Source organism: Erithacus rubecula (assembly GCF_903797595.1).
Source record: "Erithacus rubecula genome assembly, chromosome: 3".
Taxonomy (NCBI): Eukaryota; Metazoa; Chordata; class Aves; order Passeriformes; family Muscicapidae; genus Erithacus; species Erithacus rubecula.
This window is the reverse complement of record NC_136689.1, coordinates 65,244,956-65,272,740: the sequence shown is the minus strand read 5'-3', so window position 1 is coordinate 65,272,740 and position 27,785 is coordinate 65,244,956.

Genomic DNA, 27,785 nt, shown 5'->3' with positions numbered 1-27,785 from the left:
CTGTAATAAGAGCAGGATCAGACTCTTCTAGGGTTAATGCAATTCCTGAAAGTGCTGAACATTGTACAGGAACTGAAGCAGTGTGCTGTATTGCAATAAGATACATATAATGAAGTTACTGGCATCCAAGAACTCTAATGGGGAAAACACCACCAAGAATTGCTGTTACCAAAACCAGGGACTACACTGAGTAGCCTAAGAGATGAAACTATAGGGAATGCCAATATTTTTTGTTTGCATTCCTGTGAACTGCTTAGGCAAGCCTTCATCACACCTTGCCTGCTCCTGCTAGGCATTCACACTTTGCAAACTCACCTCCAAGCTCGGCAGATTTGGATTTCACCTCCTCCATGCCAGCCCGAGTCACAAGAGGCTGGTTTTGCCATTGTAAGGGAACAGGTGTTATTTCTGCTCTCCTGGTGAAGTCTCTAATCAGCTGAAGAAGCCAGCCTAGACCAGAAGCACCAAGGCAACACAAAGTGTTGGGAAGAGCTGTGTGTGGGCTTCTCTCTGTGAAAGCCAAAAAAAAAAAAAAAAAGCCATTTGCCACAGCTCATCGCAGTGGTTGTGGCTGGGCATATCTTTTTTTCAGCAAGAAATGGAAAAGGAAATCTCTTCAGGCCATCAGGTAAAGGCTATTGCAGCCTCTCCAGCCCATTCCCACAGCTAATGCTCTCTCCCCCAGTGATAAAGTTGCTGAGAGATCCGAGGTTGGATGTGATCACCTGGGAAGTGTCTCACATCAGTCAGCACTGAGTGCACTTGAGGATAAAGCTGCACCATTCATCTCAAAAGTGAGGCAGCTCTTCAACTACTGCTGCTCTAATGGGCTTGGATTCTAAAGTTTTCCCACAGACAGTCTTGAAACAGAATAAAAGGATCAGGAAAAATTATATTAAGCCCAGTGGTCTAATAGTCTATAGATGCAATACAGAGACACTATGAGGTACAGAGTTTAAAACCTAAAATATTTAATATATTAAGAATATGCCAGTGGTTCCACAGGGAGGATTACACCTAGCTTTACACCTAGCTAAGCCTCCTTTTTCTAACTTTCTGAAAAAAAGCTGCTTTCTACTCACAATTTTTCAATTATTTGCTCTAGCCAGAGATGGATTTTTTGTGTGTAAATCTAAGGTTAATCTGACAAGGATTCTTAGAGACATGAGTCACTACATTGAGGCTGGGCTTTCTTGTTGGTACAGCATTTTCAGTTTGGGGGATTTTAAAATTTTATTTTTAAGCACCCTATCTCTAAACATGAAGTATGGAAGCATTCAATGTGACTATTTAGCTTTCTTATCTGAAAAATTATTCTCCTATAAATATTTTAACAAGAATACTATTTAATTTGAAGAATTCTTCAGAGCAATTGTTTTAACACATGCCTCTTAACTATGCACTTATTTAAAGAAAAGTCCTCTTACCTGTCAAGGGTGCTATGCTTTTACAAGCATAGCAGACTAGGAAACCTTCTTCTGTCTATACCAGGATTTTATGAATGAGAAGACAACCTTAGGAAAACCAGAGAAAACTGGGTAAGCAGCTTAAAACCTCCTAGAAGATCCGTATTTGTTCCTTTCTCTCACTAATTTCTGCAGTTTGCTGCTACTTAAGCAGGTTGTGAGATGGGCTCGTGTGGATGCTGCTGCTGCTAAATGTGGAGGTGCAGGCAGGCTCTGATGGCTGCTGTGTGTCCAGTGGGGGATTGTGCCAGAGGAGAGGCACAGGGGAGGTTTCAGGGGTGCTGATGATGGGATGGTGACAGCCAGCAGGGGCTGCTGGGGCTCTTTTCATCAGCAGCTTGCTGAGAGGTCCTGTGGCAGATGCAGCCAGCCTCCTCCCTCCCACCCTGGGAAGAGACAACAGAGGAAATGTCATTGTCTGCTCTCTGAGAATGACTAAGGAAAGTCTCAGTCCCACCAATCCTGTGAGGAACATCAGGTGTGTCTTGGTGCTTCTGGGATGTGGCTGAGAGGGGGAGCTGACCTTCCTAATGCTTTGGACAGTCAACTTGATCTTCATGTTGGACTTCCTAGTTCACAAATAACATTTCATTGCATATTTTATGTGATAAGTTATGTATTTTATCTATTACTTATCCAAGTAATTTAGTTGTAAATTCTATTGATCAGCATGCCTTTTGCTAGAAGCCTTTGCTGCAGGAACAGTCAGGCATTATTAGCACCAGGGTCACCTTGTGGCTTGTTTCACCTCAGTGTCTGCCAGGTGACCACAGCTCTGGTGAGACTCAGGTCTGGCACTGCAAGGGTATTTAGGCTCAAGAGCTGTAAATTGTAGGAGGTTTTCAGGCTCTATCCAAGCAAAGGAGGCCCAGGTAACATGAAAACCTTTCTTGGAGTTCAGCTGTTGTCTAGTTGGTAGCAAATCACACCAGTATCTCCAGAGTGCTAAATTACTTTATTCCTCACTGCTCATTTTGGTAGGTAGGAAATATTTCTCTTTCACATCAGTGGGACTAAAATGCAGCACAGTGAAGTGGAAGATAAATCTGAAGTGCTATCAGATTTCTCAAATCCTAGCCCATGATCTGCTCACTGGGGACTTCCTTAGCTCTGCAGCTGACCTACATTTAACCTTGTATTTCTTGTCCTTGCAGCTCCTGGGCTTTGAAAAACAGATCTCCCTGGATATAACCCTGGTTCTTTCTGTCATTCTCTTCATCCCTGATTCCTGATTGTTATAGGAATGGTTGATGGAGCTGGTTGTTTCTTTCATGTCAGTGATCCAACAGATCCACCCATTGTGTGTTTTGTTATCCCTGATATAGTAAGAATCCACCAACAAGAAATAATGTTTGTTTAATTGCTTTATGTTGTTTGTTTGCACTCAGAAATGTTCTTTAAAATAAAGCTTTTTCTTACTTTGTCTCCTGTGCTTTGCTTCCAACATTTATGTTCTCTTCCTTTTATCTTCCTGTGTTCTTACTGCTTCTGTTCACATACATGTACTTCATCCTAACTCACTTTGTAAAGCATTGCCAGTCACACCATGTGACTTTTCACTGGCCGGAGTGTCCTGTCTGTATTTTGGGTGATGGTCCAGGTTGTTTCAGCTCTTTCTCTCCAAGACAGTGCTTAAACTCTGCTCTGCTAAGCCCAGTGTGACTTTCAGGCCAGGAGATTCCAACCTCACATCAATCCTAACAATAGTTATTTAAATTTGTATGGTTGAAAATTGTGATTCTATTTATGATTCATTAATTATTTTTTAACAGCAACAGGTTTTTAAGGAGCCATTTTCAGGCCAGGTAGTGATAGGACAAGAGAGAAAGACTTCAAAGGGAAGAGGGTGGGTTTACATGAGATATTAGGAGGAAACTCTTTACTGTGATGGTGGTGAGGCACTGGAACAGGGTGGCCAGAGTTGTGGCTGCCCCATAACCCTGGGAGTGTTCAAGCCCAGGCTGGATGGGGCTTTGATCAGCCTTTCTTAGCTGCACAGTGGAAGGTGTCCCTGGCCACAGCAGGGGGGCTGTAAGGAGGTGATCTTTAAGGTCCCTTCCTGCCCAGTCCATTCTATGAAGTGATTCTATGATCCTGAGCTAGTTTTTTTGCCCAGGAAGGAGTAGAGAGAGCAGCAGAATGTTCACTTCATTATAGGAAAGGTCAAACAATTAATGTAATGAGCTCCACAAAGTGTATAAGAGTGCAGATCAGCAGTGCACAGATTTAAAAGACAGCACTGTAGCAAACTCCAGAAGCAGTTTCACTAACTTAAGAAAATTCTGAGTCTGTGATGGCACTTGTCACAAGAGGCAAAAAAACCCCTCAATAAACCCCCTCAATAAACCCAAAACAAACATCTCCCCTGTGAATCCTGTTCCAGGCCCTTGACTGTAGAGGAATGCTAGGCACAGAACTATTAGTATTATTAGCTTGAAATTGCATCTTGAGAAAGTGACTGAACTTGGAAAGCTGGAGAGAAGAATTCCACTGAGGAATTGCAGAGCTGGTGGGGGACATAAAACCCTTCATTATTCTTCAGGTCTGGGGAAAATTACAGCGGAAGTAAAGAATTTATTTTGAACTACATTCTGGTTATTTCAGACACTAAGTGAAATATGTACCAGCTGAATTGTTAGCATGCTTTTTTCTCTTAAAGGGAAGAAAACCGTGTGAAGTCATGGCACACATGGGGTGCATTCTATTTTTATTTTTTTTTTTAAGTGCGATTTAAATTAGCGTGATCTGAATTAGTCTGATAAACTTAGGGTAAAACTAGTCTGGACTTTGGTAACTGGGAGCTGTACCCTGTACAATACAGCAGACAACACACAAGCCATCTCTCAGGAGCTGTGATTAAGGATGTGGATAGTGGCTCATTCCTGCCCCAGGAGCTCAGAGAGTTAGGAAGGAAATGCTCCTCCTTGATCCTGGGTTTCTATTAAACTGATTTAATCACTCGAGCTGAGAATTGTTATATCTTTGTCTCTAATTTCTTCAGAATATCTAGATGGCCTCAGGAGATAGAAAAATAATATTTACATGTAAGATCATAGAAGAAGAGCTATGCCAGGCTAAATTTTGCCTTTTGATGCATGTGAGTTGATGATAAAGGAAGGAATCAGGTTTGCATCTCATGTAAAGTCTTGGATTTACTGCTGCAAGATTAAACAATCAACTTTAAATCAGAGGTTTATAGCAAGTGATTATTTGCTTGTTTTTGTAGTAGCAACCACCATTAAAGAATTTTTTGGTTTCTTATTTAAGACACAAAAGGGGAGGGGCGAGGGGTTAAAGTACTTGAAATATGAGGCAGTAAATTTTATTGAATGAATATCTTTTTTTCTGCTCCCTTACCAATTAGAGGGAATTTTTTACATTTTCTTGTATTGGTGAATGTAGGATTTTTCTTGCAGTGTTCTGCATTGTGGGAGAGGAAGAGTTGGGAATCCTCCCTGACCTATGGCCATGGCTATTCATTCGAGTTACTCTTTTAGAGAGACAAAATGCAAACCACATACAAAGTGAGAAAAAATCCCACAGCAAACCCCATCACAAAGGTTACTGTCTTCCACACTGATTTATTTCAGCAAACTGTCTGGAGAAACACAGATTCATCACAACTGCTTCAGGAACTGGCAAGCTTCTAATTATGTTTCACTGTTCCAAGTATTACTTCCAGAATATTTTTTTGGATCACACATCATAAAAGGTGACTTTGACTTAGCTAGTTATTAGCTAACAAGCACAAAAAGAAGAGAAATTAGGCAGTGAATGAAAATTATGTAGGAGGGAGAGAGTGACTTCAGGAATCATCAAGTCGTATTCTGGCCTCTGCTACAGGGGGTGTAGCCAACCTGAAGGAGCAATGGCTTAATGAGTGCTGGAAGATGCAGCCAGGGTGGTGGTGTTTGCATCTTGCAGAAGGCCACAGTAGTGACCTTGAAATAAATTATGCACATCCAAGAGGTCTTGTGGCTTCCTCTTGTTAGTGGAGTCAATCCATACATTCAAAGTTTCTGACTCATGTCAAGCCCTGATGTTGGCAAGCCCAGGAGAGTATTGTCTGATCTGTGATCAGCAATATCACAAAATAACTCAGAGAGACAATACACTCAGGCACATCCATGGCAAGACTTTCAATGTAAGTTTTGCCATAAAAAATAAAAACGTTTGGACAACTTGCATGCAAAAGTAATTGCCACATCTGCATGTGCAGCTGGCTTGAGCCTGTGTGGAAGCTCGTGCAGCAGGCCCAACAGGACATCTCATAGTCTGAATTTGCAGCTACAAAATCCCTCACTGACAAAACCAGCTGGTGGCTATCCCAGCCATGGGTCCACTAAGTATCATGGTGGTGTTTTGCAATAGCAGCTTGATTAATACCTAATCCTCTGTTCCCCCAAAGAGCAGCCTTCTTACGATAACATCCATCAGTCACTGCTTTGTTAGGGGTGAACATGGGGCAGGAAGACCTAGGGGAGCTCAAGTCCAGTCACACAGCTCAGGGAATTTCTGAAGGAATAACAAAACTAAAAAATTCTTCATATAATCTTACATCAGGTTTGAATTTCTAAAGGAAACAGTCCCTTAAACAGCACTCTATATTCTGTTTCTCTATAGACCTCCACTTAAGGAGTAGATTTCTTGTTTATCTTACCAAAAATAGTTTTCCAGTGCTTCAAATTTTCCAGGGATTTTGATAAGGTGAGGAGGAATTTTGCTTGTACACAAGGTGTGGGAGAACTTTTGGCATTTCTCTTCACACTGGTGTGTTTCTGTCTCCATTTGGGACCCATCTGAGTCCCTCCACTTGGCTGCTGCACTTCTGTCTGTCAGGCATACACAGCAAGACATCCATTTCCACTCTTTTCTCCAGTTCAAATAATCTTGTAACCTGATAAAAAGGCCATTTTGGGGACTGAAAAATCATGAAAAGTGACAAGTCTTGTCCCCTCCTGGCTTTCCTGACATTACCTCTCACTCAAGGTGCTGGGAACCAGCATCTGCTTCCCTTGTTATCCTGGCATTTCCTCTGCATGATGAAGAAAAATGCTCTTCCTCATTACCAGCCACACATTGCATCCTGCTTTGCACCTGCTTCTTGTTTTTCCCAATTATTTTCTTTACTTTAGTTTACAAGTCTTAATTTAGAAAGGAGTGAGCAAATGTAATTCTTCCCAGATACATTTATTCTCCTCCTCACCAGTCCACTGAAATGCCATCCTTCCTTATTCCTTCCCTGCCTCTTCTCCTGCTGTCTTCTCAGATTCACTTCTTTTCCCAGCCTTTGCTGTTTCACCTCTCCTCCCTCTTCTCCCACAGACTTGTTGCTCCTGCTCTGTGGTCAGCAGTGAGATGATCAGCTCTGTTGTGTGGTGCAGGGAAGGTTTGAAACATCAGCTCTGCCTGGCACCAGGAGCCTGGGGTGCCTGTCAGCCCCAGGGCATCACACCCAGAGTCCCCATTTGGGACCAGCTTCTTTGTATTCCTGAAGGAATCAACTGGTGACAGCTCACAGGTTTGATGCTGGTGGTGGTGCAAATGGCCTGCTCTATTTTTAATTCCTAAAGCCTGAAGGAATGGAGCATCACAGAAATTGCCTTTGAACCACTAGGAAAACGCTGTAATTTCGGGTGAATCCCAAGCAATCTCACATGCCTCCAACACCTCATTCCTTATAAAACACCCTGGTGACTGACAGCTGCCATGTGGCAGTGGTCCACTCCCTGTGAAATCTTTTCCACACACCAATAAAAGAGATCAAACTGCCTCAGAGCCCAAGGCAAATGTTTGCTTCAACATATACCAGCACAACTTAATACAGATAAGCTGCCTGTGAAACACAAAACCTCATGGGGGTTTCCATTCAATCTCAAACCTTCCCTTAATTTGATGGGAATAGCTAGTGACAAGCAGGGCAGGCTGTGGCTCTTGGAGAGCCAGGCTCTGCAGCCCAGCACAAGTGGAGGTGCTGGGGTTTGACCTCCAGCTCCTGCCCAGTGCTCAGATTCCTCCCCAGCCTTGGCCTCTGAGCAGAGAACGCCCTGTGTGGCTGTGCCTTAGACCAGCACAGAATGCAAATGTGCCTCCCCATCAATTAAGCAGGAAGAAACAGTCATTTGACTGCAAATATCCTGGCTGTCAAAGCAAGCAGTTTAATTACTGAATCTTGCTGAAATTCAGCTTCATTGAGAAGTGGAGTCTGATTCTCTTCCCATGGGGGTGGCTGCACTTCTGTTCCCTTAAGGAGCATGATAATTTTTCTTTTTGTGGTCCTCATGGTTGGTTAAAAATCAATTTTCTTTATCCTAATTCTATCTACATAAAATCCTGCTGTGTGCTAACTGCAGCTACCCCTTTGAGCCCAAATGCCTACTGTGATGACTTTTCTTAGGTGAACTTTACCTCATAAGTGTTGTGTCATTATTTAACATGATCAAAAGCTATTATAATGGGTCTGTATAATTAAAGTAATTAATTTAACTAATTACCTTTTATATTTTTGTAGGGAAAACAGATATATGTAATAAAGCAGTGTTCTTGTCTTAATCTTCCATCTTATTTCTGTACAAATTGAGCCTCCCACATGTGGACCTTTTTCTCATTTCATAAAAATAGAATAAATCAATTTAACAGGATCTAGAAATTCTCCAGGACGTGTAATTAAGGGTTTGGTCTATTTGTCTGCCTAGCTTTCATAATCTACCAAATATTACTGCTTCTGGTCTAAAAGCTGGAGGATATGCTTTACTAGAATCTGTACTATATTGGGTTTTGTTCAGCCTAGCACACACCAAAATGTCTCATCTGCAAAAATTTGGGATTTTGACACTTAACATAGAATAACAGAGGTGGAGCTACTATTAAGAAAAAATATTAACTTGGTTTTTACTATTCACCCCACCTGTTTCCTCAAATGGCTCAAATCCAAATGTTTTGACACACAAATCCTGACATCAGCCAGTGACTGTAAAGTCAGTGCATTTTTTAGCTGTTAAGGAACTGTATGTTGTCAGTTTGTCACATGCTGTAAATTGGCACATCTTTGTTGAAGCCAGTTGTACTCTGTCGACTCCATGCAAAATAAATTGTTGGTCCATTGTATTCTAAGTCTTTATCCAATTCTAATTAAAACTGAATAATTCTCTTGCCAGCTTCCTAGAGAGCTAGATCAGACTCTGGGAAATAATGGGGGAAACTGTAATTTGTGTGACTTTTTAATATCATACCCAAATAATTATATTTATGCAAATGTCCTTGGCTAAAATCCAGCAAGCAGACCTGGGGACTTCAAAAAACCCTTATCCCCACAATTTGAGGGTCCCAGAACCAGTGCAAAGAATTTTATAAACTATTTGAATTTGAGGTCTAAGGTCACTAGTACTAAATGGCACTCCTCAGCTCCAAATGCCAACCAACTGACCAGAGAGAAAAATTTAGTCATGCTCATCACTTATAGGATAAGAAAAATCTTAAAGTTTAAAATTTATCCTTTCATCTTTTCAACAAGCCATAATGGATGAAAGTAACTTGCTACACGATTCTAGTTCAGTGAGAAGAGGGAAAAGAAGTGTGACAATGAGTCATCTCATACAAAGCCTCAGAATTCAGTAAATAAAGCAAAATTTTTCCCAGGCAAAGTGCCTTTTATCTGATAAGGTCTGCATGACAGCTGTGTATTTCTAAGAGTGCCATTCTCTAGAGGCAAGAGAGCTAAAGAATACCAGCAAGTCATGGGTAACCTACTTCTCTTGTGTATTACCCCACATGCTCCCTTTTTTTTTTTTTTAGCTTCTATCTCAGCAAACCAGGGGAATCACGGGCAGTGCACACACTTAAAAGCTGTTCCCCTCTGAGACTGACCCCCAGACTCTGGCTCAGCTCCTTGGACTGCTCACTTACAGGCTTACAGTGCCCTCAATCAGTCCTACAAATAAAAACCAGGAACAGGGACTGGGAGAGTCTCTGATTTAGCAACCTTGTGATTTGCTGCTGGCACAGACAGACAGGCACCACCTCGTCAGCCCTGCTAATAAACTTCAGTCACAGAGCTGACCTGACAGGCTCCACAAGCTGATGGTATCTTGCAGCTCTTAGGCAAAGATTGCTTCACATGTCAATGCAAAATGCTTCTCAATATTATTTTTAGATTAAGATTTTATTAGAGAGCAGGAGTGAAAAGAGAACATGAGGAAAAGGGGAGAGCTGTGACAACATTTTCAAATGCTTCTCCCTTGCCCCCTGCTCTTAATCTATGCTGAGCTACCATTCAGTGATGGAGCCTTGCAATTCCACTCATCTCCCAGCAAGAAGTCATGAACCATAATATGGCAATGCTGGATGTTGGACAAAACATGCTTCCTGGAAGGTGGCCCCAGCCCCAGATGTTTCAATAGAGGATGGAAGGGAATGCATGGCTGTTGGCAGGCAGAGAAGATGAACTAAATGACTTTAGGCTCAGTGTAACATCTCGGCTCTGCTCTGCACAGGGCTGCCCATGGACACTGCTCTGCTGAGTCCTCATCCCTCATGAGCTCTCTGTCCAAGGGCATCCACACTACACATCACACCTGCTGAGGAGGCACCTGCCCTGTGCTGCACCACCTCTGGGAAGAACAGGGAATCAGAACTATAGAATAGCCTAAGCAGGCAGGGACCACAGAGATCATCAGAGTCCAACTCCTGTCCCTGCTCAGGACAGCCTCAGGAATCACACCATGTGCTTGAGAGCATTGTCCAAGTGGTGTTCCTTGAGCTCTGTCAGGCTGGTGCTGTGATTACAGTGCCCAACCACTCTCTGAGTGAATAATCTTTTCCAGAAATCCAACCTAAACCTCCCCTGACAGAGCTTAAACCATTCCCTTGGTTCCTGTCACTGGCCACCACGGAGAAGAGATCAGTGCCTGCCCCTCAGGTCTCCTCTGTCTCCTCTTCACCAGGCTGAACAAACCAAGTGACCTCAGCCCCTTCTCCTATGACCTACCCTCGAGGCCCTTCACCTCTTTGTAGCTCTCCTCTGGATGCTCTCAAATAGCTCTGTGTCTTTTTGGTATTGTGCTGCCCAAAATTTCTCACAGGACTTGAGGTGAGGCTGCACCAGCACAGAGGAGAATGGGACAATCCCCTCCTTGGCCAAATGGCAATAATAGAAACAAGACATCCCTCTAGTGCCCAGAGGCATCTGTACAGGCATCTGTCCTGTCAGTGGCTCCCTGATGGCTGGATGTGAAAGGTTGCCTTCAGAGCTACTTGTGGTCTTCACTTTGGGAAATAATTCTGTGTATTTCAGCCTTTTCCAGGTCTGAGGGCAGGTGAATTTTGCAGAGAGCTGCAGAGCCATGCACTGCTGCCCCAGCCACAGACTGAGGCTGGTTCAGCATCTCCAGTGGCCACTACTGCATGCAGGGGGATGATGTACCCCAGCTGTGCTGGGGCCACCAGTGGGACACACTATCCTCTCCATGGTATCCTGACCATTCCACTGCCAGTGGGACACCACTGATGTATGCAGGAAATTTATTCTCACCCCTTGGCCCTACTGGTCACCCACAGGGTACCCTTGGTGTATCTCAGCTCTGCCTACCTTGATGATAAACTTGGCAGGAGGTAGGAGGAAGCCAGTAGTCCACCTGAGGGCATCCAGATCCTCCACCCAAACTGTGCCAAGGCACATGCAGCATCCACCACTGGTGGGTAGCCCATCAGAGGCATGAATTCCTCTGTATATCTTAATACAGAATCTTCTGGAAACCTAGGTGGTTTTACGTGTAATTGTCTCTTTCAGACCTTTGTTGAAACATTCCTTGCTCTGCCACAAGCTCATGTCATGAGTGGAGAGTTTGGAGGGCTAGCCCATGCTTCAGTGTAGAAACTCCTCCTGAAAATGGACCCCTCATGGGCCAGAATGTTCTGCAGCTTCTGGAGAAACTTTTGGTGAATGGTGTCCTTCTGCCACCAGCTGGTTCACGGCATGCCCAGAAAAGCTGAACACCTCCTGACTGCTGCTGCAATGTCCTTACATTAAAGGCCATTCTGTGGCCTCAGTCCTGATGTGGCATTTAGGCTTTGAGCAGGGAATGGTGGCTTGGGTGCTCAGCTGGAATTTGCCAGCCAAGGATGCAGCTCTGCAGATTCTCACAGGTGCAGCAAGATAAGTGCTGGTAATAGAAAGAGGAAGGCTCAAAAAAATATTTACCTGGCAATATCCCTTTAAACCCATGACTCATCATCACAAGCACACTTTCAATTCTCTTTCCATTCATGTCTCAAGGACCAATACCTCAGTTCATGAAAATTTTAGGCAGTTGCTTTTCTGTGTGGTATTTCAAATTCTGGCTAATGGATGTGGGTAGCACAGATGACTTTGTTATGAATGAGCAGTGCTCTGGTGAATAAGTCCATGCACTTCTCCAGCTCCTCACCAGAACATGTGAGCCTGTGAGTGGGTTTGACAGGGTCACACTTTGACATCTGAAATGGAGCAATGATGGAGCAGCTGCTGCTTCATATGCTTGTCAGTCAGGCTCAGAATGCAAAACAACCTGGATTTCAGGGCTGTGCTTCAGAGAGAAAACCCTTTGAGTCAAGGTGCAGGTCTAGGCATAATGCAAGGTCTTATCCCACATTATTTCATTGATTATGGTAATTATGTCCTTTCAGGACAGTTTCAAGTTATACTCTATCCAATTAAAGCTGTTTTAAATACCTTTGTACTGTACATAATGTGGTGCTGGAGAAAGAAGGTAGTACATGTATTTCATTTAGCTTCTTATTCCAACAATAAGGCTTTTTATGGCTAAAGAGTTGGCATTATTCATATTCTTTATTTCACTGATGGCTGTATATGAACCTATCTTCCTTTGCACCAAGCCAAAAATGTTCTTATAAATGTGTTTCTGCAGTGCAGAATGTCCAGTTTTATATACAGATGAAGAATAGGCCCTCCTTGCTCTTGGCCTGTTTATTTGTGATGGGTTTTATACATTGAATTTTCATATATTTCATTTGCAACACAACACATTAAATTGTGGAATCATTAAAGTCCACAACAACACTGGGAAAAGGATTTCTCATTGAACATCTACATATGTTGATCAATAGTGTTTAGAGGAGCTAAGTCTCCAGGGCTTCTTATGCAGGGATTCTAGATTTATCTCCTTCTCACTTCTTTTACTTCCTCCTTTATGATTTGGGTTTGGTTTTTTGTTTGTTTATTTGGTTGATTGGTTGGGGTTCTTTTTTTGTTTGTTTGGTTTGGGTTTTTATTTGCCTAAACTTGAAGACAAACTTTCAGCACCAAGGCTTTAATTTGCCCAAAAATGAATCCTCCTTCCCTCTGTGGAGAGAACAATACTGCTGTGTGGTTTATTTCCACTACCTTTAATGGATTTAAGCAATGGTTTTCTTTTTATTCCTTCATGGAAAATAACCTTAGACTGGGAGAACTTCCACAAAAGCCATTTACAAATGAAAGTCACACTGTTTCAAGTTCTTTAAACTGCTTTTCCACCACCGCACAGAACACCTATCCTCTCCTCTCCTCTCCTCTCCTCTCCTCTCCTCTCCTCTCCTCTCCTCTCCTCTCCTCTCCTCTCCTCTCCTCTCCTCTCCTCTCCTCTCCTCTCCTCTCCTCTCCTCTCCTCTCCTCCTCCTCTCCTCTCCTCTCCTCTCCTCTCCTCTCCTCTCCTCTCCTCTCCTCTCCTCTCCTCTCCTCTCCCTCTCCTCTCCTCTCCTCTCCTCTCCTCTCCTCTCCTCTCCTCTCCTCTCCTCTCCGTCTCCTCTCCTCTCCTCTCCTCCTCTCCTCTCCTCTCCTCTCCTCTCCTCTCCTCTCCTCTCCTCTCCTCTCCTCTCCTCTCCTCTCCTCTCCTCTCCTCTCCTCTCCTCTCCTCTCCTCTCCTCTCCTCTCCCTGGAGATGACCAGTTTTCCTCCTAGGAGGCCTTGTGTTTTTTCCAACATACCCCTGTCAGGAAGGATGTGTCCCATCCTGTTGCTATGCATGTGATTATTTCATATGTTCACATCATCTTGTGCCTTGCTGAGCCAGGTGTAGTTTTACAACTGGAGCATCCAGTGTCCCCACAAGATCTTGTTTTACCTCTGCCAGGGTGCCAGTAAGCTGACTCTGGGTGCTGCCAATCACCAGACCAGGTCTTACCTGATCTGTTATTCCTCCTCCCCAAGCTGAGACCCTCTGGCCCTTCTGCCCCCATCCTGCTGGTTTCCAGCAGCTCTGATGACCTCTCTGAATTGAGCCCATTGGTTGCAAATGCCTGCAACCTCCCTGCTGCTGCTGAGCAGCAGATTTGCCAGGCAGATCTCCCACCACAGCACAGTTGGAGGTATTGGTGGTTCCTGCTGGGGTGGAGACAGAGGAGGAAAAGCAGACTGTACTCTTTGGCAGCCTGCTGGGTAAAGCCTGCTGGTTTAACAAGGAAAAGGAAAGAGATTATTATCCACCTTTTTATTATTTCTTTTCCCCCCACAGTTTTCCCTCTATGCTTTCAAGGAGTGAAGGTCAGAATTGAATGCCAGCATTTCCTGTGCATTTATGAAGTGTCATCAGGGAAAGGAACCCCAGGTGAGTCTGTGGATGTTCCATGCTCCCTGCTGGTCCCCCTGCTCAACTCTCAATGCTGCTGGCTCACCATAGCTAGTTTGTGTAATGAATTCCCCCAGCCATCCCAGACTTCAGATTGTGTCTGAAGCCTCACATTTGTGTTGTTATGAGTTAATGTCTTCTGGTCTCTGAGTCATTGCTGATGAATATTCGGGTGTTTGGAGCCTCATCCCTTGCACACATGAACACTTTCCAGCAATGTTAATGAGATTTGCAACCAATCCTTGTTGACTAGAGCATAGTCAGAGCCAAGCAGAGCAAATAAAGAAGGAACAAACTGGCCTCCTTCCATAATCCAAACATCCTGACCGCCAGATTCTGACCTGCTGGCCATAATGCATCTAGAATTAAATATTTCAAAATTACATGTACATTTGCTTTGTTCTGCATAAAAATACTTATTCCTAGACAAAAATAGAAAAACACAAAGCCCTACAATGTCCAAAAGTTAATTCTGGGACATGTCTGAAAATTACTAACTTAAGACTTCTTAAGTCAGCATGAACATAAAGTTTCAGTAATTCAGGAGGAGGATATAGGATACTAAAAAGTTCTAAACATCTTGAACATGTGCTTTTTTTTCCCAAAAGTGATCATAATTGTGATAGATTTTTCTGTTTAAGCTCGTGTGGACCTCCTAGTCTCTATCATTGCTCTTCTTATAGTAGCAGGCTCTGAGATCCTGTATGTAAATCAGGTTGCAGACTCATTAGTGTTACTGCTGCTTGCTTGCTAGCTGAGACACCAGTTCTGATTTAGGGTATTTTGACACTTAGCAACAAACTAAGCTTTGTGAGCAGGTGGCTGAGCCAAAATAGTAGCAGAGTTCGCAGTTAGCTGAAATAATAACAAGGAATTGCTGGTCAGAATATGCTTTCTTTCTTGATTTATTAAAACAGCATACAAAAACTCGTTTGTGAAGGATCCACTCCCACGAGACACCTGCTTCAAAGCCACCATAATGCAGGTGTTTTTCTTTGCACACAGAGTCATCACACCCAGAGTGTCCAACCGGTGGATCCATTCACCTGTGGTAGCCAAAGTCATCAACAGCCTGTGTTTCTTGCCTACCTTGGAGATTGTCTTGGGTTGCAATACAGGACGTGGCCAGAAATGTGTATTCTATCACCATCTGTTGAAGCAGGGTGGGCAGTGATTCCTTATCTCTGTGGCACATACTATCTGCTAATGGGCCATCTTTAAAACCAGGTGGTGCAATCATCTTTATCTTTTCCACAACCCATCCTCCCTCCAGGAAGATTCATCTGCTGCTGGCCCATTGAGTCCCACTGCATGACTGATAAAATTACATCATCCCACTGGAGATACTCCAGCCAGGGGGAGGAGCCATGCCTTTCCTAACTAGATGAAAACTGAGATTTTGGACAGCAAGTTACCTTCTTTCCATTGGATTTCAGAGGAAAGCTGGACCTTTCCACATCATCTCTGGACCTTCAGAGGAAAACTGCACCTTCTACAGGAGCACTGCTCCAGCTGAGCCACATCTGCCACTGCAGGAGGATGCAGCCACCATTTAATGGGACTGCTGCCAACACCCTGACTGACTGACAGGGTGTCAGGCTGTACTCTGACTCTGTCAGGGTTGGGATTGTTCTTTGTAATATTATATTTCTATTTTAATTTTACTAGTAAAGAACTGCTATTCCTCATTCCCATATCTTTGCCTGAGAGCCCCTTAATTTCAAAATTATAATAATTTGGAGGGAGGGAGTTTACATTCTCCATTTCAAAGAGAAACTCTTGTCTTTATTGCAGATACCTGTCCTTCAAACCAGGACAGAGATCGTTAACCACTCAGTTCCAAGGTCTCTCAACAACTGCTTGCACCTGCAACTCTAAACACACCCTCCTTTCCAGATTTTCATTGCTGTTCTCTCCGTCCAAAGAATTGGAAGTTGTCTCAGATGGTGTCTCAACTGGTGTCTCCCAGACCTGGTGTGGCAATTCCCTTTTTTCCACTCCCCTTATGCTGTACAGAGAGGGTAAGGACATTCACCTTTCCTTTGAGGGTCTCAGTGATACCTTGGATCAAGGACCTCATCTCACTTTTCCAGCATGGCTGCCCTTCACAAGCAAAACACCTTTCCAGGCACTGGAGATAGCATAAACCCATCATTTTATGCAGTGTCCACAAGGTTTCCATTTCTGAAAAGGAAGAAGACCACTTCCCCTCATGTGAGAGCCTCTCAATATATCAGATAGCCAGATTAAAACAAAAGAACAACCAAAAAATTGGAGGAAAGATCAGCTCTCCACTTTGAACAATGTGCATTTGTACCCTCTGATCACCTTTTGCTCCTTTTATGCTGCATATTTGCAGTCTAATGCAGGGATTTGAAACCTGTGGCGAAAGGTCAGACACAGCCTGAAAATTAATCTCTCATGGGCTGTGGCCACTCAGTTGTTAAAGGCATTTTTTAAAGGCATAACTGCTGGCTTGCTGGATGGGCTGAGCTCCTGGCCAGCAGTGGCTGAAAGAGCAGCAGAGCTCTTGCCAAGAGGGCAGGCCCCACCCTGGCCTCAGGGCTGGGGTGTGGAGCCTGGGGAGGTCCGAGCATCCCTGAGCTCCTCACAGCTCCGTGATTACACTGCGAGGCTGTGAGCAAGCCTCTCCCAGAGCTCTTGTGTTCTGCAAAATGGGGCTAGAAATAGAAATTTGTCTCATGCGCGAGACTTGCCATCTGTTTGGGAACCTTGCTAGCAGGTTCACCAGCTGAAAGTGAAGTGTTGAAGGCTTTGTATGGGAGGATGAGAAGGTGTGTGTGTGTGCCTGGGGGGGCAGGTTGGGGTGCTAGCCTTGCAAAGGTTCGTGCAGCAGTCGTGAGAGCAGCAGAGGGGATGGGGGCAGCAGCCTTGGTTGAGATGCTCGGGTGTTTCCAGTGTGCAGAGCTGGATGTGAAGCTCCACACTCAGGCTCTAGGCCAGTGAGTGGTTGGTACTTGGTAGCTGCATTATGGGCACGCAGCCTGAACCACTTCAGAGGGCAAAACTTACTTTCAGAAGGCAGAGGAACAGTCTCTAGGAAAATAAGCTTTCTTGCAGCATGAACTTGCAGAAATTGCTAGTCACTGTCTAAAATCTTGCCAGTTTACATTTACAAATCATTATGTATAAAGAACTAAGTTTTATTAACAGTTGCAGAAGAAATCAATGAAGATATTGCAGAGAATTGTGATCCCAATGAGGAAATTAGCTGCAGGAGAGGAGGAATTGTTGACAAGAAAGAAGCTTTTCCCAGAAAAATACCACTGCCATTATTAGGAATGCATAAGGAAAAAAGATATATATAACTCAGGATGTGAGTGAGTTGTTTGGCTTAGGGGAAAAGGTAAAGGAGAATTGTTTTCTAAAAAGTTATTTTTAAGATGGAAGCAGGTCTTTAAAGCACAGGCAAGAATTCTGCATATTATGTTTGCTAGCACAGGGAATTCAGCAAATGAGCACCAAACCCGAAGGGCTCCATCCCAGATGATAATTCTCATGCAAGGGGTATTTGAGTGTACCCCTGGGCCCACATGGAGAGATTTGGCAGAGATTTCTGTGACAAGTGCATTGCAGAGAAAGAGGAAAAATGAACAGCAAAGACCATGGTATATACTGGAGTTATCAGAAAAATATTAACCCTGTAGAAAATGGTCAGATCCTGTTATTGCTTCTATGAACCCTTAGCCTGATTATTGCCATGTGGTATCTTCGATTATTTCTTCACAGTAGCTCTTGGAAAACCCTTTATGCATTCATGAATAGACATTAGAAAAAAAAAAAAAAGTGTCTAACTGGCTTGGTACATTCCAAAGGGCCAGGGCTCAACATCCTTGGACAGGTGAGTGCTTTGAATATGCCTGAAGGTGAGCATGTGTATGTGTGCAATGCATGTGTAGAGACCATTCTGGTTGATGGTGCCCAAGCTTTTAAATGGAATGAGTTGGAAGACCTTGTAAGATAAAACAAATGCAGGGAAAGGGGCTTTGCAATGAAGAGGTGGCTGGAGAGAAGTACTGACCCTTGGTTTCTGGTGCTCTTGCCTTTACACCTCAGTGTCTGTTTTTTTTAGGTTTTTGGATCTCAGTAATGTACTCAAGGCTAGTGAGTCAAACAGAGCTAGGCTCAGACCTCAAAACTATTGCAGATCTTTCCATCAAACCTCCAGGGGACCAGTTTAACTTTCAGGCTAAGGGCTATGCAATGAACTTCACCACAAACTTGATTCCTTTTTACATCAACAAATTGTATGTGTGCTAATACTTCAAAACTCAGTGGATTAGTTTAAAGGCAAAACTGTAGGCAATGCTTTAGAATCATTATCAACTGAAGTGACTGAGTCAGAGGTAGTAGGAAACCATCAAGACTGTGGCAGCAAAATGAAACAAGCTTTTAAGGAGGTAGATCTGTGGCTAATTTTGAGTGAGAGGCGACAAAATATCACTGTACGTACTTCTAGGCTGCCAAAAATTGTATTACTGTGTTGTTCCACATCCCTCAGCCATTCTGGATCAGCCTCCAGAGCAGTGAGATGCTTAAGATGACTTACAAAAGTGTTGAGAGAGGAAACAAGTGAAAAGTGTTCTCAAGGCTGATGCAGTAGTAAAAATATTGGTCTCTGATGAAATGAGAAAACCTGGCTAGAGTATGGAGATGTTGATTTACTGTGCTTGTCACACAGAAATGCTCAATTGATGTTCTTCTCAAGAGAAATTTCTGAGTCGAAGATGACACAGCAATGGTGTGTTCAGTGTTTACACTAGTATCAAAGTAAATTTATCAAAGACCCAGAATACAAGCATCCAACTTGGGCTAATTAAAAGTAGATCTCACTGTTGCAATCAAATATACTATGTTTTAGTCAATAAAGAGCACAAAGACAAGCCAAGACCTGATGTAAGCCAGTCCAAATCTGACACAGCAGCTGCTTTAGATATTACTTTAACCTGCCCTTACAACTCAACAAAACATAGTTAATATTGATTCTTTTGAAAGCTGGCACATTATCAGTGTGTGTGTGTTCTGGTAAGACATGCCTCTTCCTGGGAGGGACCATGTGCTTTCCCTGAAGTCAGCAGGGGCCAGCACTTTTTACTCTGCACCTCTGAAAAACAGCCCTGTATCTCACTGCAAATCAACCCTCACCAAAAACAACCAACCAGGATGATTGTTCCTGGAGATGTTACATATGGAATAAATTTAACTCTCTATCTATTTCTACATTGCATACAGGATTTATAATAACCTGGAATAATAATACCATGTTTCTGATTTATACTTTTTTTAATCTATAGCCTGTGTCAAGCCCTTGGGGAATAAAAGAACAAGACTTTTTGATCATCATACAACTTTTAATTTGAAGTCAAGTAAGAATTAGCTCATGCTTTGAAAGTTTGTTTATTCTTATGATTTCTCCCCATTTTCTGTTTCCCTGCAAGTGTAATTTTAAAAAAAAGACTGCAGTGGTTGCTCTGAGGATCACTTTCTGGAGTCTGTGGCTCAGCATTGGTCTGTGGCTTCAGGCAGTGCTTGTAAGCAGTATGAACCCATCCCAGTTGTAAAACAGGACACGAAACAGAGAATAGACTTGCACAAGGATGCAAAAAATCAACTGCAGAGCTACTTTACCCTGAACCACCTTCCAGCTCTATCTTGTTGATATCATTGCCTCCCTTGACAAATGACTGATGGTCAGAAATGTTCCCCCCTTTCTCTGGCTTGAGAAGTGGGTTCAGTTAATTTCTGTAGTACGGAGCCAGGCTCTTATTCAGGTTCTCTGATTTTATTCCCATTATTCCCCTTGATTCTCCAGTTAATTTTTTGGATATCTACTGAAGTCAATATATATGCCAACTCTTCTTTGTGTTATTTTTAATCTTTCCTGGTGTAATCTAGGGGAGCTCCTGGAGCTGATTTCATTGCCTATGTCCTTTACTAGGAACCTCTTAGGGTGGATTGCAATAGTAAATGGATCTATTGTAACCTAGCCAGACATCAACAATACAGCTCAAAATTAATGAAGCACAAAAAATAAAAGAAGAAGAGGAAAAATACTATTATCTTTTATTATTTGGTGTTTCCTCATGCATATTATTTTATTTTCAATGGATGGAGAGGTGAAGAACAAAGTCAAAACTCTCTCACACTGTAAGTCCATCAGCTTCGCTGTTGGTGACTTTCTCTACAGAGGCTCACCAGGATTTTCCTAAAAGCCTTGACCCTACTGGAAGATAAAATTGTTCAACTGCCCAGATGCACAACACCAATTAATATAACAAATCATTAAAATAAAACAAATAAATAAATCATCAAAATAAAAAAAAAAAAAAAAAGAACTGGCCAATTAAGTCATTGTAAATTAGTTTACTGCAGTGGCCCATCACTTCAGCCACTTCAGTCCCACTGAAAGCAGCATGGGATACTCCCACTCTCAAGCTGCTAGCACAGACAGCCTGCACCAGCTGCCACAGATGTTTCAAAAGGGGGGATCCCACCTATGACATCAGCTCTATGACATCAACTGCTTTTGTTCTTTTGTGGGCTCTGCAATGTGTCTCAAGTTTCTGCCCTAAATTCAGCACGGCCAAGGAGGCAGAGGAAGGGCTGGGGTAAGGGGTCAAGGAGCACCTTGACCCAAGCTTGTCCTGCTGTTTCTACTCACTGGCTCTTCAATCCCTACTCAGAAAGCAGATTTACTCTTTCTTCTCAGTCATTCTGTTGAATACCATGATTGCATCTTTCTGTAACATACAGGGTGGTGGGAAACCCAAAGTTGCCTGGAAAACTGAGATGCTCAAATAACAGCCAAGTTTTGAGAGGAGTTACACTGCCTGCCACATTTAATGGACTCAAAGTGTGACCCTCATTAGCCTCTCGCACAGCAATGAGCCCTGTGCCAGCAATCCATCTTCCAGAGCCACAAACAGCTGATTGCTCATCCCAAAGAGACCCACCAGCCCATCACCAGAGGAGTGAATTGCCAGTGAGGGCACACACAGCCTAAATAGTGGCCTTCATCTTGTTCTCCTGTTGATCCCTTCCCTGATCCACTACATTTCCCCCTGTTCCTACAGGAGTGACACTAGGATCCAACAGGCAGAGGCTGCTCTCAGATCACAGTCCTTCCTGTCCAACCCCACCATCCATCCTGGAGAAGGAAGTGATTATTCCTGTGGAAAAAAGTGTGCAATTGTTCTACAGAGTGGTGATGACCACCCTGCAAAGGCGCTGACTTAGTATCAGTCCTGTATTCCTCTTTCTGAGCACTTGGCTTTGTCACCTGCTAATGTCTTCTAATAGACCCAGCACTAGTAGGTTAAGGCATGTGCCTAGAAAGGAAAAATTCCCGGAGTGTCTTTACATGCTCAGACCTGCCCACTCAGAGCTGTCAGCTACTGACAAAGCAGACAGCATTGAGGATAATGTGATGCTAAAATCTTGGAAACCTTTAGCCTGAAGCTGTAGCCCATCACCATTATCAGTTTAGTCCATGCTTATGTTTCTAAGCACCTGTTTTCCAGGCACAGGTTTTGTGCAACAGAGACCTATAGGCTGAACAAATTGTTGTGGATGAAAAGCATCCAAGAAGTTGCTGTCCTGCTGCAGGAAGAGATACTTGTGTTTGAGCAGTTACATAAAGGAACCAAGAGTCACTTGGAGACAGGAATTACAGATTCAGAATATGAGTGGCATAATCAGTTTTCCTGCTGGCATGTCTGTGTTGTTCTAGATACAGTCACTTCTGCCTCTCTCCCTCAACATTGTCCCTAGTTGTATTTTTTTTCTGCTTCTCAATTTCTAAATATGTAAAAATCACGTTGAGAGGTTCTTTTACTTTCCTCATTCCTACACCCCCTGTCTAAAGTCTGCTTTTATTTCCCCCCTTTTCTGATTTGCTTAACCTCATGCTTTCAATTGTAACCACAGTTGGATGCAAGTTAATTTGCAGTTTGATGATGACACTTCCCTATTGCTGAGTCTCTGAACACAAAGGCATTTTTTTTCTCGGACACCAGTAATGCTGATGAGGTCAACAGAGCTTTGGGAATAGGTTTTATTACTTAAAAGCTCTTCCAGAACTAGCTGATTGGAGCTCAAAGTATTGTTTTATATTGCAAAAACTGTGCCTACCTAACTTAAACCAGTTGAAAGGCAGAAAATAAGTCATCAGCATGTTGCAATGGGGTTTATAATGGCCCTGTGCAAAGCTTATCTTAGTAAAGGAAAATGTCTTCCTACAAACTAAACTGTTTAGGCAGCAGAGGCTTTGGAACATCATCTTTAAATTAGTCCCTAAATTAGCTCGAGTTGTTTGTTCTATAAAGGACAACAAACCCAAGAAACTTCTAAGCAAACAGCAGGACAAACTTTTCCAGCTGCATAGGGGATTTGGAGGCAGTGTGCATCACTAGTGGAGTGCCAGCACTTGGTTAAAAGGAGAGCAGTTCCCAAAGCATGCATCTTGGTACAAGCACAGATACAGCTAGGTCAGCATAAAGATGTTTCTAGGGATCACACAGCATTAGTGTGCCACTCTGGAGAGAGCACCACCAATCCCTGCTGTAAAAAGCCAGACCTGTGGGAGACTAGAGAATTTTTTCTGAACTACCAAACATTCCTACCATTACTTCTGAAGGTGCACTTTCTGTAGCTCCTGTTGGGGTGAGCAGTGGTGATGTGAGAACTTTTCTACCAGTACACCTGCACAGAGAAATTCTGAATGCTTCAATGCCCTCAGGTAACATTGTCCAGGCAGATCTCTGCCATGCAGCTGTCACAGACACTGAGCTCTTGGCCATCCCTCACATCTTCTGACCACTAACATGTTTTTGAAACAATGGCTTACAGTGTTTTAGGTCACGTCACAGTGATCTAAGAGCACACATTGGATCATCTCAGTTTTGTCTGAGTTGATTGAAGAGTGAAGAGTGATTGAATTGAAGAGTGTATCAAAGGCTTTCTAAGGGCTCACAGCCATTCAGACCAGAGGTGACAAGTCTAATATAAGTCCTCCAAAATACAGTGTAGCTATTGGGAACTCAGTGCCAGCAGCTTCACTCTAAAGATCTGCTCCTGTAAAACTTACTAGGGCAAATATAGCTGAAGAACATTAAAATTGAGTTACAGCTTACTAGATTTACCCCTGACTCTGTGAGTTTTTTCCGTGCAGCTGTCTGAAGTTCACAGCAGCATTTCACTATTATTCTGCAGATTATTTCCATTTGGAGGAATTTTGTAATCAGATAAAACAACCTGAAGAGCACCATACAACCACAGAGATTCTGAGACACATTTACTTTGAAGAAAAGCAGCATGCAGATAACATTTAAGCACATCTCAGAGTCCCATGAATTTACATAGTGATGAAAAAATCAGTTGGACTTCAAATGTTAATGTCCTACTTATTGTTCATACACCGCTGTAGAAAGATGATCTGTGGTCTTTTCAAGGGCAGAGTAGAGTCTTTTCTATACCAGACTAAAGGTATTTCATGAAACAATGCATGCAAAAGCACAAAATGTGTTCAACCTTTATGGTACAGGTCTTGCAGGTTTTGAATCTGTTTCAGAGTCCAGGTTTAACCTAATGAATCTGGGTCCCAAGAGACCCACATTCTCCCTTCTCAGGTAGGCCATTCACTCATTAGCAGTGTCCTTTCAAAATGCAGATGCTTAAAACTGCTTTGTTTAAAATGGTACCTAAAGTGACATCATGTTGGGAGAGGTTCAGAGGAGAGAAACAAGACTGAGCACAAGCATGGAAGAGTTTCCATGCACAAAATGACTGAGGTAGGACTCCTAAATCTGAAGAAAATGTGATGTGGGTGAAATGCAGTTCAGAAGTCTATGAATCTATAGGTCCCATATTGGAGAGGAAAGGTGTCTCTGATTCTCCCAGTACCAGAGATACAGGATATTAAAGGAGGTTGGTGGGAGAATGTGGTTCAAAGTAAATACAAGGTGTTTGATTGTATCTGTTGATAGCACATCTGGGAATTGCCTCAGTAGTTGCCAAAATCTAATGAAGTTCTCAAAGGTCACGAAAGAAAGAGCCACCAATCTCTACTAAACAGACTCCATGTTGTGTTTGTGCCCAACCAGGATTTTGCATAAGCAAAATACTTGCATCTGCAACACCATTCATTGCTACCACAGTTTTCACTAGACCACATTTCCCATTCCTTCCATTATATTTATATCGCTTGAAATTACAGGACAATGTATTAAAATAATACGTAAATTAAACTCTATTATATTAACATGCTAGGAAAGAAAACAGACACTTCAAACTTTGCACACACTAGCCTAATATGCCAATACAGTGATTCATCACTTAATTCATGATGTTTCCAACTCACAGTTCTCTTATTCATAACTCACAACTCACACTGCAGTGAACAAAATAGTTACCTAATAGACAGTGAGCGTGCTCATTCTTCCTCCCCTATCACTTTGTGGGTGTCCCCTGTTTCACACCTGGAGGCAAAAACATCTCATTGTCTGCCTGCTGTTGGATCCACTTCAAAAGATATTTGGGTAAGCCAATGTATTTATAACTTCCAGCTTGGAAGTTTGATCTACACTATTTCCATAAGTCATAGGATTCTGAGGAAACAGTCACACAACCAATATGCCAGGATTATGGCTGCAGGAGATGGCAGCTGCATAATGACCTCCTCTCCTCCCTATCAATCCAATCCTGCCTACGTGTTGTTGTGGCTTTGAGTGGTGCTTCCAGCACATCAGGGCCTTGTGTCTACTCTGTGGTAGCCAAAACCCAAGCAGGAGCTGCATGGGTGTTTGCAAGGAGTCCCTTTTATTCCCAGACTGATCCTGTGGAGACGAGACAAGCACAACCCTGTTTGAGTTGGAATGCAGGTGACTTATGGAAAAGGCTGAGCCCAACTCTGATCTCCCCACAGGCTACACTCATCTCTCCCTTACTCATCCAGCCATCATGCCAGCTCCAATACACAAGACAATTCCTCTCCCTCCATCAACACTTACAGTATACTTTAGACTTTCCTCTTTCATAACAGGGATATTAATTCTGGTTTTCCCACCTCCTCTGGTCTGGTTGTCTTCTGTTGTCTTCCTCTGTGGTGCCATCACTCAAATTCAGAAGTTGGCACCAGCAGCTACAGCCTTGTCCTTGGGAGAAACAAGGACAAATATGAAAGCAATATGCTGAGAAAATGGCAAAGCAGGAAGGAAAGTGCCCAGCAGCAGAAAGGAGCAGGGGGCCAGGTGTGTCCCTGATTTGGCAGTGTTTATTGATTAGTTTCTGTTCAGACCAATTATCACTGGTAGTACCAGTCACTAGAGAGACAATGCTCAGTTACATTCTCTCATTCTGGTGCACAAATCAGATGCTGCCATTGCTTGGGAGAGGTCACAGCTTGGTGATAGCCTAGCAGCACAGGCACCAAGGCTTGTCAAGCTTTTTACCTGTAAGAGCAATTATCTACTGCTAGATATCTACTACTGGCTTTCTTTTAGTTTTTTCTGTGCTTTATCCAACTGCATGGGGAAATGCTTGCTGTTATATGTCCTTTTTGTAACTAGTAGACAGTAAGAGCAGGTAGTTATTCCTTGTAAAATGAACTATATATGACCTCAAAATAAAATGCAGCATAAAGGTTCACTAGGATGGGATGGTAGCAGAGGTTGTGACAGTGCAGGTGTAGGATGATATGGGAGGCCTCAGGCTACAAATAGCTCACCAGTAGATAATAAGTGGTTGTCAAAAGGTGCAACATTAGAAGGTATGTAAGCAAATTCTAGATGTAACAAAGGAGACCAAACAATGAGTACCCAACACATTTAAATGCATCACATAGCAAATTAGGATCTACCACGGAGCTGAATCAGTAAAAAAAGAACAAGATGTACAGTGTACAAGAAGTCTGTAAAATGCCCTCTGATGTATCATAGAGTGACAAGGAAGAAATTTTCTGTTGTGCTTATCCCAGTGAAGAGGAAGATTAATTCTTCCCACTAAAATCAGCCTCTGCTTGGTGGAGGACCTGGGACACTGGTGACTTGCTGTTACACATGCCCTCACCCAGACTGAAGACATCACAGGGGCAGTGTAGAGGTGCATAAAAAAGCAGAGAAAGTGGAGTGTGCTGTAAAGTTTATGTGTACCAGTTTTACCTAGTATAATTTGGACTATAAATGTTAGTGTCATTGTAATGAAGATACAGATGTAAGATGTGTTTCCTTTTGATTTTAGCAAGATTTGAAATGTGACAAGTTGATGGCTATGGGATCAACTTGCCCCAAAGCTTGGATGTAACAAGTTGGTAACAATTCAGGTGTGTTTCAGGAGTGACTTTTGTTCATATTTAGCATCTCTGAGCTGCTGTACTGTGAGACTTGGGGAAGTAGAGGTTTGGTTTTGGAATATTTCCTCCCCAGTGCACCTCTGAGCTGTGATGGTTGTGTTGAGGACCCCAGTTCAGACCACTCAATTAAGACCCTCAGCTGAAGAACTCTGTAACTCTTTTCAGATTCAGAGCTCCTCCTGATCTGAGGTTGCCAGTCTGTCCTCACTATTTATTGATCACACTCTATGTGTACACAAGGTGCAATCACAGCATTCCCTGCTTCTTCCTTCATAAAACAGCCCCTGCACAGGCTGGAGAGTGGCTGAAATCCTAGAGGCTATCCTCATTTTGTCCTTGGGTTTTTGTGAGCATCCTGGTGCACAGTGACCAGGCTGGTGGTGCCAAGGGCTCCTGACATCCCTGGTCTCTGTTCCCAGTCATCTCTTCCCTTCAATATACCCCTCTATAAACTATAAATAAAAATGCTTCCTGTCTCTTGGCAAAGGTCATTCAGCTTAATGTGTGTTAGTAAAATGACTTGAAATATTAGCTGAGAGAATCCCCTTAAAAATGGGACATAGGTAAGGTTTCATTAGGGGCAAACTGGTGCCTCTGACAAGGTAAAACAAATTCCAGGTGCCTCTGACAAGGTAAAACAAATTCCAGGGATTCTTTTTTCTGGCGTTAGTGATGTTCTCTGAAAATCTTCACCTCTTCCAATTCATCAGGTTGTTGAAACAGAAGGAAAACCAAAGGAAAACAGTCAAAATTAGCCTGTAATTTTTTTCCATTTAAATAAATATAAGTTTTTTCTCCTTTGCACCAAAAAAGACACTGTTATTAGCATGGCTCAGAAGTGCATTTTTTAATTTTTACAATGAAGATGCAGCAACTGGTGTCTACAGTGCTGCTATGTAGATGTAATTGATCAAGATACAGAACACAACACACAAGTGCAATCAGACACGCTTTATTTTGAATTCTTATTACACTGTATTTATAAAATGTCTGGAATAAAATGCAGGTTTATATGCAAGAGCACAAAATGGATAATTTTATTAGAAGATGTAGACCTTGGCAATATTGCTTAATTACCTAACAGAGATTCTCACCTTGCACTGACAACACATTCTTCTACCCCACAGGACTTATAAGGGAGATTTTGACATGGCAAGGTTTCTAATGTGGTCACATAAGCTGTATGAAAAGAGGGTGTGTCCATGCCTGAAGTGAAAGCCCCCAGAAGTCTGGTTTTCCTGGATCCTGGGGTACTCCCAGAGTATATGAGGTGGTATGAATTTTTTCCCACACTTTGATAAAAAGAGCAGCTATATTTTTCCTCTCCCAAGACTTTAACAGCTGGTTACA